Genomic DNA, 13,725 nt, shown 5'->3' on the forward strand with positions numbered 1-13,725 from the left:
TTCCTAACACATATTATTCCTGTTGAAAGATATTTTTGAAGGGTTAATTCATCAACATCATCCATATAAACCGTTTCAAACATGCATCTTTTTCTCTGGGTGTGTATGTTTGTGTTTGTATGTAATTTCCATTCATGCATGGACTTTAGGTTAAAAAAGCACTTAAATCAAATCTCATATGGATCTTAGGTCCTGGAGTTGATGATGGAAAAATGAGTAGCAATTTATCACACAAGGCTTTTATGTCCACTGAAATCCCATTATAGGAAACAGTTAATGCACACATTCATAATATATAATGCATTTTAATAAACATACTATTAAGATAAAATATAAGATTATAGCTGGAGCTCATCCATTTTTGCACTCATCTGAATTGAATTAGTGGATTTAAACTATGCTTCATGTTTGCAAAAGTGGTGAATATCTGTAGCTTGAATGTATGATGAGGAACTCATTCTCCGAGCTGATGTGTTGATGTCAAATATTTCATAATCAGGGTAGATAACATCTTCAGCAGTGTTTAGGAGATCAGTGTTAGTGTTATTTTGTTTATAAGGGCTTTAGGTGTGGGTATATCAAGTGAGGATCTTGTGATGGGTTGGGTGTCTCATCAGTGAGAGTCTTGTGATGGGGAGTTTACCTCAGGTGTTGGTTATAACCTATAAAGCCCTTCATGGCACCGGACCAGATTATCTCAGGGACTGCCTTCTGCTGCACGAATCCCAGCGACCAGTTAGATCCCACAGAGTAAGTCTTCTCTGGGTCCTGTCAACTGAACAATGTCACTTGGTGCGACCCAGGGGAAGAGCCCTCTCTGTGGTGGCCCCGGCCCTCTGGAACCAACTCCCCCCAGAGATTAGAATTGCCCCCACCCTCCTTGCCTTTCGTAAGCTTCTTAAACCCACCTCTGCCGCCAGGCATGGGGGAATTGAGATACTCTTTCCCCCTAGGCCATTACAATTTTATGCATGGTATGTCTGTATGTATGTTTGGTTTTATAATAAGGGTTTTTAACTGTTTTAGTATTGGATTATTATTATATGCTGTTTTATTGCTGTTGTTAGCTGCCCCGAGACTGCGGAGAGGGGCGGCATACATATCCAATAAATAAATAAATAAAAATAAATAAATTGGGAGATAAGCTGCTGGTGGAGAAGGGCTTCCATGGGTTGCTTGAGGGCTGGTGCTGCCTCTGGTTGGATGTGAGGTTGATTTGGATTCTGATAGGTTAGTAGGCTGGTTGTAGGTCAATGTATCTGTTGATGGAACTTCTTGTGGTATGCCACGTTTCAATTAACTCACAGGTGGGGCAAGTGGTAGCATGGCTTATGATTTCAAGTCTTTCATGTATGGTCTTGTGAAAAACGTAATGGGATTTTTATTTCATTGGCTATTGTGATTGCTTCAATCAAAACTGATACTGTTTTGTGTCACTGTGGGTAGACATTCAGGATTTATTATTAAATACATAAAATAATTATAACATGCCTGCCTTAGCTTCTTCTTTGAGAGCATTGATGGCACAGTGGTTAGAGTGCAGTACTGCAGGCTACTTCTGCTGCCTGCCTGCTGCCTTTCAAGTCCCGTTCAAGTCCCCCTAGAGTCAAGGTTGACTCAGCCTTCCATCCTTCACAGGTGGATAAAATGAGGACCCAAATTGTTGGTAATAATATATAAACTATATAAATTGCTTAGAGAGCGCTTGTAGAGCATTGTAAAGTGCTATTGCTATTATTATTAAAATCCGTTCTTAAATGCATCTGGAAGCTGAGTCGTAGCAATTGGATTTTTTGATTTGAAATGTTTCACTGCTTATCCAAATAGCATTTTCAGAGAATGTATAGGCTATTTAGATAAACAGCGAAATATTTCAAATCAAAAAGGAAACAAGTCCAGTTGTTATGACTTAGCTTCCAGACAATTCTATTGGGATAAATGAAAATCTTCATTAACATATTCTGATAATATATTTATATCATGATATCATTAACTCTATTTAGTTTTTCTAGAAATCTAGAAACCGAGCATTAAGCAGTGATTTATCTCAATATTCATGTTTTTTTCAGTTATTCAATTAAAATTTCCTTTCACTTGAAATGTGTTACCAAACTGGGGGGAAATAATTAATATAGAGTGTAATCTTATTAGTTACATCTACATTTCATTAAATGTGCATAAATCAATTTTAATTTTTTGTTCTGCCCATATCTCACTCTCAAAGGACAAGTGAAGCTTTCAAATTCATTTATTGAATGTGATCTACATTAAAAATAATATTATGAAGATTATCTGTTATTTCCTTGCTGATTATGTTTATTTTTCAGTATGAAAAATATATCTATATCTATATCTATATCTAGACAGTTATAAGAAATCTAATGTCACTGAGAATACCATCTCATTACCAAAGCAACAAGCCAATTTCTGTTGCAACTTTTAAGTCTTCTAGTGCTATCTATGAAAGATTATACAGAAAAACCTCTCTGGATATTTTTTAAACTCCCCGAGCTAACATACTAAGTGAAAATAAAGTTGACATATTTAGCTAATCTTGCAGAAGAAACTGAGCCATTATATATTAAGGATTTTAAGCAGACACTAAATACACTTCCTTGCATTTTGCAAAGGCTTTAGTTAGATCATCTTCAATGTTGCATCAACTTACTTTTAAAATGTACATTTTTATGGCCCTAAACTCTCTGTAAAATGTTTTTTGAATAGCTCTTATTTCTTACATTTTTTTCCTGAGTATAAGGACTAGGCTCTCTTTATTTCCCAAACATATATAATATTAATTGGGGAAAACATGTGTAATATTAATTGGGGTGAGAGCAATCATGGGCTTCCCTAGGTATGCCCATGTTACACCAACACTCTGCAGTCTGCATTGGTTGCCAATTGGTTTCCGGTCACAATTCAAAGTGTTGGTGACCTATAAAGCCCTTCATGGCACCGGACCAGAATATCTGTGAGACCGCTTCTGCCGCACGAATCCCAGCGGTTGGTTAGGTCCCACAGAGTTGGCCTTCTCCAGGTCCCGTCAACTAAACAATGTCATCTGGCAATGTCATGCTTGTGGCTATGAGTGGAATGACTGGCATAATGATTGGGTTGGCGGGGGTGGGTGGGGTTATGGTATGGATGAGATGATTGATAGTAGTATGAATGATAGATTTGGCCCACCTGACGCCCGGGAGACAGGAGAGGAGGGGGCACCGATCTCTGGGGTGGCAGAGGGTCGGAATATTCCTGTGTTGCTGGGGAGAGGCAGATACGGCGGGGGTCACAGAGTTAGCCATTCCAGGGGAACGAGGGACCGTTGCTTAATAACGGTCCCTTGTTCCGGCTCTGTGAACCCAATCTTGGGTACTGGTGATGAGTGTAACTCTGGCCCTGGGCTCAGGTTGCTGCTGTTCAATGCCAGGTCGGTGGTAAATAAAGCTCTCCTCATCCGGGACCTGATCCTGGATGAGGAGGCCGACCTGGCTTGTATTACTGAAACCTGGCTGGGCCCGGAGGGAGGTGTTCCCCTCTCTGAAATTTGCCCAGCCGGGTTTCAGATATGGCATCAACCTCGACCCCAGGGAAGGGGGGGAGGAGTGGCTATTGTTGCCAGGGAGAGCCTTTGCCTGCGTGGACTCATTGCTCCGGAAATTGCGGGTTGCGAGTCTCTCTTGATGAAGTTGGACTTAGGGGTTCAGGTGGGCTTATTTCTCACGTACCTGCCTCCCAGCTGCGTGTCAAAAGCCCTGCCTGTGCTACTCGAGGAGGTAGCCGGGTTGGCGGTGGAGTTCCCCGGACTTATTGTCCTGGGGGACTTCAATCTGCCGTCACTCGGCAAAACCTCTGGGTTGGCACAGGAGTTCATGGCCACCATGACAGCCATGGACCTGACTCAAGTAGTTCAGGGTCCGACTCACGAGGGAGGGCACGCACCTGACATGGTATTCCTTTCTGAGCAACTGAGTAATGGTCTGAGACTAAGGGGTTTAGATGCGTTGCCTTTGTCATGGTCAGACCATTTCCTACTACGGCTTGACTTCCTGGCTCCAATCCTTCCCCGCAGGGAGGCGGAACCAATTAAGATGTTCCGCCCCAGACGCCTGATGGACCCTGAGGGCTTTCAGACGGCGCTTGGGGTTATACCAGAGGCACTTGTCCACAGTTCGGCAGAGTCTCTTGCGGAAGCCTGGAACAAGGCCGCAGCGGAGGCTCTTGACCGGATTGCGCCTTTGCGACCTCTCCGAGGTGCTAGACCCCGTAGAGCTCCATGGTTCAACGAGGAGCTCCGGGAGTTGAAACGCCAGAAGAGACGTCTAGAGAAGCGATGGAGGAAGAGTAGGTCTGAATCCGACCGAACACTTGTAAGAGCTTTTATTAAGATTTACAAAGTGGCGCTCAAGGCGGCAAGATGCGCGTACCATGCCGCCTTGATTGCATCAGCGGAATCCCGCCCGGCCGCTCTGTTTAGGGTGACCCGCTCCCTTCTTAACCAGGGGGGAGTTGGGGAGCCCTTACAGAGTAGTGCCGAGGACTTTAACACGTTTTTCGCTGATAAAGTCGCTCGGATCCGAGCCGACCTCGACTCCAATTGTAAAACAGTCGAGGTGACTGGGGCACGTACTTGTCCACCTGTCTGGGAAGAGTTTGATCTGGTGACACCTGATGAAGTGGACAAGGCCATTGGAGCTGTGAGTTCCGCCACCTGTTTACTGGATCCGTGTCCCTCCTGGTTGGTTTCGGCCAGCAGGGAGGTGACACGGAGCTGGGCCCAGGAGATTACCAACGCTTCCTTGGGGAGGGGAGTTTTTCCATCACTCTATAAAGAAGCGCTTGTGCGCCCCCTCCTCAAGAAGCCCTCCCTGGACCCAGCCGTACTTAACAACTATCGTCCAGTCTCCAACCTTCCCTTTATGGGGAAGGTTGTCGAGAAGGTGGTGGCACTCCAGCTCCAGCGGTCCTTGGAAGAAGCCGATTATCTAGGTCCCCAGCAGTCGGGTTTCAGGGCCGGTTACAGCACGGAAACCGCTTTGGTCGCGTTGATGGATGATCTCTGGCGGGCCCGGGACAGGGGTTTATCCTCTGTCCTGGTGCTCCTTGACCTCTCAGCGGCTTTCGATACCATCGACCATGGTATCCTTCTGCACCGGCTGGAGGGGTTGGGAGTGGGAGGCACTGTCCTTCAGTGGTTCTCCTCCTACCTCTCTGGCCGGTCGCAGTCGGTGTTAGTGGGGGGCCAGAGGTCGACTCCTAGGTTTCTCCCTTGTGGGGTGCCTCAGGGGTCAGTCCTCTCCCCCCTGCTATTCAACATCTACATGAAACCGCTGGGCGAGATCATCCAAGGACATGGGGTGAGGTATCATCAATATGCGGATGATACCCAGCTTTACATCTCCACCCCATGCCCAGTCAACGAAGCGGTGGAAGTGATGTGCCGGTGCCTGGAGGCTGTTGGGGCCTGGATGGGTGTCAACAGACTCAAGCTCAACCCGGATAAGACGGAGTGGCTGTGGGTTCTGCCTCCCAAGGACAATCCCATCTGTCCGTCCATCACCCTGGGGGGGGAATTATTGACCCCCTCAGAGAGGGTCCGCAACTTGGGCGTCCTCCTCGATCCACAGCTCACATTAGAACAACATCTTTCAGCTGTGGCGAGGGGGGCGTTTGCCCAGGTTCGCCTGGTGCACCAGTTGCGGCCCTATCTGGACCGGGACTCATTGCTCACAGTCACTCATGCCCTCATCACCTCGAGGTTCGACTACTGTAATGCTCTCTACATGGGGCTACCTTTGAAAAGTGTTCGGAAACTTCAGATCGTGCAAAATGCAGCTGCGAGAGCAGTCATGGGCCTACCTAGGTATGCCCATGTTTCACCATCACTCCGCAGTCTGCATTGGTTGCCGATCAATTTCCGGTCACAATTCAAAGTGTTGGTTATGACCTTTAAAACCCTTCATGGCATCGGACCAGAATATCTCCGAGACCGCCTCCTGCCGCACGAATCCCAGCGACCGATTAGGTCCCACAGAGTGGGCCTTCTCCGGGTCCCGTCAACTAAACAATGTCGGTTGGTGGGCCCCAGGGGAAGAGCCTTCTCTGTGGCGGCCCCGGCCCTCTGGAACCAACTCCCCCCGGAGATTAGAACTGCCCCTACTCTTCCTGCCTTCCGTAAACTCCTTAAAACCCACCTTTGCCGTCAGGCATGGGGGAACTGAAACATCTCCCCCTGGGCACGTTTAATTTATGCATGGTATGTCTGTGTGTGTGACTGTTAACATCTGGGGTTTTTTAAATATTTAAATATTTTAAATTTGCCTGATTGCTTATGATTTGTTTTTACATGTTGTGAGCCGCCCCGAGTCTTCGGAGAGGGGCGGCATACAAATCTAAGTAATAAATAAATAAATAAATAAATAAGAGCCTTCTCTGTGGTGGCCCCAACCCTCTGGAACCAGCTCCCCTCGGAGATCAGGACTGCCCCCACCCTCCTTGCTTTTCGTAAACTTCTTAAAACCCACCGCTGCCCTCAGGCATGGGGGAACTGAGACATCTCCCCTTGCCTATGTAGTTTTATGTATGGAATGTTTGTGTGTATGTTTTTATATAAGGTTTTTTTTAGGTTTTTAATGTAAAATTGTTATTTTAGACTTAATATTAGATTTGTCATTGAGTACTGTTTTATCACTGCTGTGAGCTTCCCCGAGTCTGCGGAGAGGGATGGCATACAAATCAAATCAAATCAATCAATCAATCAATCAATCAACCAACCAACCAATCAATCAATAATAAGGACCAAAGCAATTGTAAAATTCAAGCTACAGTTGCATCATTTGATGTCACAAAATGGAATTTGACTCAGGTCTTCAGAGGTCGGATGTAAAATTTTGGGCACGGTAGAGTCAGAAGCTAAGCTGACTACAGAAGTCCCTCTATTGCATATCACTTTTTGAAGAATTTGGTAGTTTCTTAGGCACAATGCTCATTTGACCACTTTTCCCATTTTAACTTTTTTCTGCATCCTGCATACACACTCTCTTTGTCTCGGTCTTTGCCCCTATTTTTGCCTCTCTATCTCTCTGTTTCTATGTCTCTCACCATCCTCCACCTCTACCAAACACAAAACTACAACTTTGGCAGGATATATGGATTAAAAAGCAACTACAATGAAAATGATAAATAAAAAATGAACACATAATATACAAAAGAGTAACACAATCTTATTTATTTATTTTTATTTTATTTATTTATTTTGTCCAATACACAATAATGCACAATGAAGGTTATAGAGGATATAGTAGAGAAGAAATATGAGATATGGGAGAGACTATAGGACAGGGATGGAAGGCACTCTAGTGCGCTTATGTACGCCCCTTACTGACTTCTTAGGAATCTGGAGAGGTCAACCGTGGATAGTCAATCACTTCGTTCTTTACAGAATAACACTCTGAAGGGGAAAGTATTTTGGACAGCATATGCTGTGACAAAGAAGTGCAGGGTGTTATCAAATGGCATTGATTAATAGAGACAACACAAAGCATTAGAGAATCTTGTGAGATGTGCAGAAATTAATCTTTAATTGTTAAGTTTTGCTGCCTTACATAAAAATATTGATCCAACTGATTATTTCAAATTCTTCGGGTGATGCCTTGTTTCCCATTTTAACAATGGTCTGTACTTAAATAAACATGATAGATGATTTATTTGCATAATGTTAAAAACATCTCTTAATTTATGAAATAAATTAATTTCTAGAAACTAGAAATATAGGAATTGGTTAGCTAATTAAAAGTGAAGTCCTTATTTCAGTTCCCATTTCAGGTATTAGTAGCTATATAGAAATAAATCTCATTTACACATTGCACATTTATTTAAAATACTTCCTTTCATCCCTGAAATTCCCCCTATATTTTTCATTCTTTAAACTATCTTCATAACAGAAGTTGGCTAATGTTTTATAAATAATGGTGACATTTGAGTATGACATCAATGATAAAGACTTCTGGAGAGGCAGTGAATTGATATTAGGTTTATTGTATTATTATTTTTCTTTATTGATATAATTCAAAGGCAGGAAATTAGAGAGCTTTAGGTTGAAAATGTACAGTATCTTTGAGTACTTAGTTTAGTACACTTTCCTTCCATATTATGCTATTGTTTTTCTGTTAAGTGCCTTTAAATCAGTTCTTATTTCTAGTAAGCAACTGTGTAGCTTTAGCCTATGGACTGAAGTATTTCTAGAATAGCGCTGGCGGACTTACCCGCCGGCAGATTTTGCAGGAGGGACCGGGAGACACCGGACCCTCATGGCGACCACCATTTTGAATCCCGGGCGAAGTCTCGCGAGATGAGACTTCGCTCGGGAATCAGGCCTGATTGGGCCTGGCTGCTGTTTGGTCTGGGCGGGGCCTGCCTGCCCTATTTAAGGGCGGGCAGGCCCGAGGCTCAGCCTGTTCGCCAGGACTGCAGCCGCGAGCAGACACCCACCCGCCCTCCCTATTTTGCAGTGTGCTTAGGGGTCGCCCTATGGGGGCCGAATGGGAATTTTTTGCAGTTCTGCCTCTTGGCCGGGCTGTTTTTTCGCCCATTCCACACTGGGGAGATGGATGTGCGGTTAGGGGGTGCTTGCATTTATTAGGTTAATTGGCTTACCTTTGGTCATTTGGGTAGGCAGGTTAGGGGCGGAAAACTGGGGGGTGATTTAGCAACCGCGCGTTCTCCCCTGGGCATCTTTGGGGATGATTGACAGGTTCTCTTCAAGCTCATGGAGGGTTCCTGCCTGAGCAGCTGGGGGGAACCTGTCTTTGGGTCCTGCACCTTTAAGTCCCCTGATAGGGGTTAGCTGGTGGGACCCCCCTCATACAAAGCATGGCAGGGTCTCAGGTGATGGAGTGGTCCCTCACCTGGACTTGCATCGAGATACGCCCATGAGTTGCCCAGGAAGTTTTTGTCCTAACGTCATTTCCGCCCCGGAAGTATTTGTTTGACCCTGCAGGTCCATTTCCGGGTCATAGTTGATTATGCTAATATATGCAAATTTAATGAATAAATTATGCAAATTTATGTTAATAAAAATGACCCAGTTTGAATCCAGCTCTTGTGTCCGTGTCGTTACTCCGTCTCTCCTGCAATACAAGTTAGGTTTCAAAAACTGTTAATGGCTTTTAGCTGCCATTGAAATGCTGTTCAAAACAGATGAATATCATAAAACATACATGTTAAATATTCAACACAAGTGAAGCATAGGCTTCACTCAGGTCCACCATTATGATGGAAAAATACTCAAACATGATTGGCCAAATAGTCTGACAGTTCCCTATAAAAGGGCTAGCTGTCAGACAGGAGTTTGGCTGGGTTACTGAACTGTCAGACAATAAAGAAATGTTCGTTAGCAAGTTCCCATTTGTTTAGACTCTTCTATCACCCAATATATAAATAAAATCTGCATTTTCAGAGGTGAATGTGAGTTACAATTTAAAAGTTGTACTCTTTATTTTGCAAATGGAATATTTTCATAATATAAAGATAATAGGATATGTACAATATGTTGACAACAGAAGACATAAAACAGGAAAAAAAGAAAAGGAAAAAGAAAGCTACTTTCAAAATAGTGACTTGTTCAAACTGGCAATTGCACAACAGGTAAATAATTTACCCCTGATTAATCAAGCAATTTTTGATGATCTCAACCATTCTCTCCAAATGTGTAGCAGATCAATTATAATTTATTTCTAAATTGACATGTACCTAAAGATATGCAAAAGAGAAGCAATTACACTGTCAATATTCTAGGCAACTGTAATTAGCTGTTGCATTAGTGAGACTCCATTTTCTAGTATGCTAAGGGTTTGTAATTAGTGTAATTTAGATAATATTTCAATTAAATAGATTGAGTCCATTATCTCTTCTAATATGAAACAAAGTAGATTTGGTAATTGCTCTTTTAAAAAGCTAGCCATCTCTATTCAATTTCCTTTTGTGTCCCTCAGCTTTCCTATATTTTAAGGCCTTTTCATACTATGTAAGACAGTGACTTGCAAAAATGTGTGCCGTTTGGAAGGGTTTTTTTCACATGCATTCAGCAAGACTTAAAACATTTTCACCCCATTTATTTAATTGGTCAAGATATGAACACCAAAAATGAGTGGACTGATGAGTGCATAATTTCCAAAGAAGCAAAATGGCAAGGTGGCAAAAAATATCTCTCTCTTCAACTAACTTAAAATGATATATTTTTATTTTATTTATTTATTTTGTCCAATACACATTGAAGAGAATAGACCAGTAGTAATATATATGAAGAAAAGGATAGAAGAAAAGATATAAAAATTGAGGAGAAGATATAAGAAAAGAAGAAAAGATATATGAGATAAAGGAGAGACACTTGGACAGGGGACAGAAGGAACACAAGTGCACTTTTGCACACCCCTTACTGACCTCTTAGGAACCTGGGGAAGTCAATCGTGGATAGTCTAAGGCAGTGTTTCCCAACTTTGGCAACCCGAAGATATCTGGACTTCAACTCCCAGAATTCCCCAACCAGCATTCGCTGGCTGGGGAATTCTGGGAGTTAAAGTCCAGATATCTTCAAGTTGCCAAGGTTGGAAAACACTGGTCTAAGGGAAAAATGTTGGGGGTTAGGTTAAGTTAGTTTTCTTTGCCCTGCGGGGCTCCTTTTATTATAATATATGCAATAAGATATATTATTTTTCTGTTCAGAAATGCTGAAGTGTGCAAAATCTGCCATTCACTAATGTCAGCTCATTGCAAGTAAATTGCTGTCAGAGGTCCAAATAGCATCTGAAATTAAATTAGAATCCATGGCAAAGTATTCCTGAAAATTGCAATTTATTAATGGAGCCACGTTGGCACATCTGAGTGAAACCTGAATCTGAAATTTTTGGAGCTTCACCCCCCAGTTGAAAGTTTAAGTCCTTGTCCCCATACCCACAAATCCATCACGTTGTCCAATCTTCTACTGCCATGCTGGCAGAATCCATCCATCTTCTCCATGCAGGTGCAGAGGTGCAGAGACAAAGGATAACCTTGACTTTCTAGAAATAATTTGTTATGGTTACATACTAACAACCTAATACAACCCCCTCTCCCATTTTCCCACAGGAAAAACCTTAACCCTAACCCAAACTCTTGTCATGAGTGACGTCAAGTTGGCCACCTTTAAGCCAGTCACATGACCTTTAATTCACCCCCAATCACATGATCATCAAGCCACTCCCACCTGGTCACATGGCCGGAAAGCCACACCCACAAAATAAGCCATGCCCACAGTGCAGTGGTAAAATTTTTTGCAGCCCTTCACTGAGTCAGTGTTTCCCAACCTTGGCAACTTGAAGATATTTGGACTTCAACTCCCAGAATTCCCCAGCCAGCAAATGCTGGCTGGGGAATTCTGGGAGTTGAAGTCCAGATATCTTTAAGTTGCCAAGGTTGGGAAACACTGCACTGAGTGCCATTATAACTTTGGTTATGGTTGCTCAATGAATGATCGTAATTTGAAAATTACTTCCATTGGACTAAGGGATTTTGATACTCCAAATGTATAAGCAACTGACATTCCTTCAATTTTCTCTTGCCACTTACTGATATGCTGAGGTACAGACTGTGCACTTTTGTGGTCAGTTTTATAAATGTGTCTTTCTATCTCCACTTGGGCTGTTTGGAAAGTTTGACTCTATCCTGATCAAAATGGAACATGTCACAAATCCACAGAGTCTACCCATATACCATAAATAATTATGTTGAAAATGTTGAAAAAAGAGAGACTTTCTTGCGGAAAGCAATTTTTCTACTTTATCTAAACACCTGTGCAATCACCAAGAGGTTATTGAATTATGTGACAAATTATTGCCGAGATATTCCTCTCACAGCATTAGTTAAGCAGTACCAGGTGCACAATCAAAACAAATAAAGAAAAACCACTTCCCAATGTTTTTACAACACTATAGTACACTTACTGTACTACTACTGTCTCATTGGCTCCTTTAGATGACATGCATGGTTGTTCTGAAATCAAATACACACATACATACCACAGTATTGGAGGCATTACACATTGTTCTGTCGAGCTCTCTTGGTAGAATCCTCCCGAAAATTCACAGATACAAATTTCACACACACACACACGTTTGAAAATTCAAAACAATGTTCTTTATAATGAAAATTCAAATAAACTAAGCATTCTTTTTGTATAGCAAAGAGCACTCATCTCCAAACAAACTGGTAATTTGTACAAATCCCTTATCAGGTCTGTGATACTTAGCTTCCAGCTGTGAGGCAATTCACAGTTCTTCTTCTTTCACAAAGTGAAACACAGTTTGCTCTGGTTTAGTTTCAAAGCGGGGGAAAATCAGCACACAAAGGTCTAAGCCAGCAAGGCAGGCCCGAAACACAACGATCAGATAATCCTCCACAATGGCCAAACCCACAGGCTGCTATTTAAAGCAGCCTCACTAATTACCACAGCCCCACCCAACCACAGGTGGCCTCATTTTCTTTGATAATAATCTCTCAGTTGTTGTTGCCTATGCATCGCTCTCGGCATGCATGGCTGTATCATTAACTCTTGTTCTGAATCCAAGGAGGAGCTAGATAATTGATCTCCTTCTGAGCTGTCTGCCACACTCTCCTCCTCCCCTTCACTCATGTCTTCTTGGTCAGAGGAGCCTTCATCAGCAGATTCCACCGGGGGCAAAACAGGCCTGCAGCATGTGGATGTCTCCCCCACATCCACAGTCCTTGGGGCAGGAATTGGGCCAGAGCTAACCACAACACATGGTTATATTAATTTCCTAGTTTCATATTAATTTTGGATTCTGCTGGTTTCAAAATTATTTTGGATTTTTCTCTCTTAATGGGTTGTTCAGTAATTTAATATATCAGCTGCACTCTAGTGCTTGCACATGTATTTCTGGCCAAAACATGAATTACTCTTCCAAGGCTCATATTTTTGGTTCAGTGGTTTCATAGTTGTGCACTTATAAGACGGAGGAGGTTTCATATGAAATATTTATTTAAGTAATTCCTTGACTGCTTTTCTGGATCAAGGGATTCATCGTAAACCACAGAGTAACGCTGGTATTATATATAATGTTATTTATTAATAAAGAAGCACTTTGCTGCTACTAAGTGTGATAGCTTCCCAAGAAGTTCTTTTGCCAATTTTCATTTTAAAATTGCTATCCCAAGTTAATCAGAAATAATGGTACTTCCTGAGAGTTAGCACCTAGCAAGAGAAATGGTATTTAAAAGAATAAATAGTAAGTTTATTTTCTTCACATTGAGGACAATGGGAAGAGCACTTGTTCTCAGTTGCATTGATGAAACCATTATGCCTGCAATTTTCTTTTGTTGTGAAATTATTCTTTGTACTATGTTTTTTCATTTTTATATTGGGATGAAGTATATGACCTAAATCAATATAGTGGAACATCAAAGATCCCTTATCATTCAATTCATGATTTCAGTCCAGATTAAGCGCTTTCTAGTATGAAATCCCATGCAATGCAATTTTAAATTAAATCAGCTATTTATTTTAAATTTTGTCTATTTGAATTTATTGGCCCCCAGGTGGCCAGAGCCTCTTGTTCTTAGAACAACCAGTTCTTAGAACTGGGCCGAACCAGGAGAAACCCACTGCTGGTGTGAGGTGACCAGGGCATGAATCATTGTCTGAAGGGACACCCAGAGGTGTGCAGCAGGCAGGAT

Source organism: Erythrolamprus reginae, chromosome 4 (genome assembly GCF_031021105.1).
Source record: "Erythrolamprus reginae isolate rEryReg1 chromosome 4, rEryReg1.hap1, whole genome shotgun sequence".
Classification (NCBI taxonomy): domain Eukaryota; kingdom Metazoa; phylum Chordata; class Lepidosauria; order Squamata; family Dipsadidae; genus Erythrolamprus; species Erythrolamprus reginae.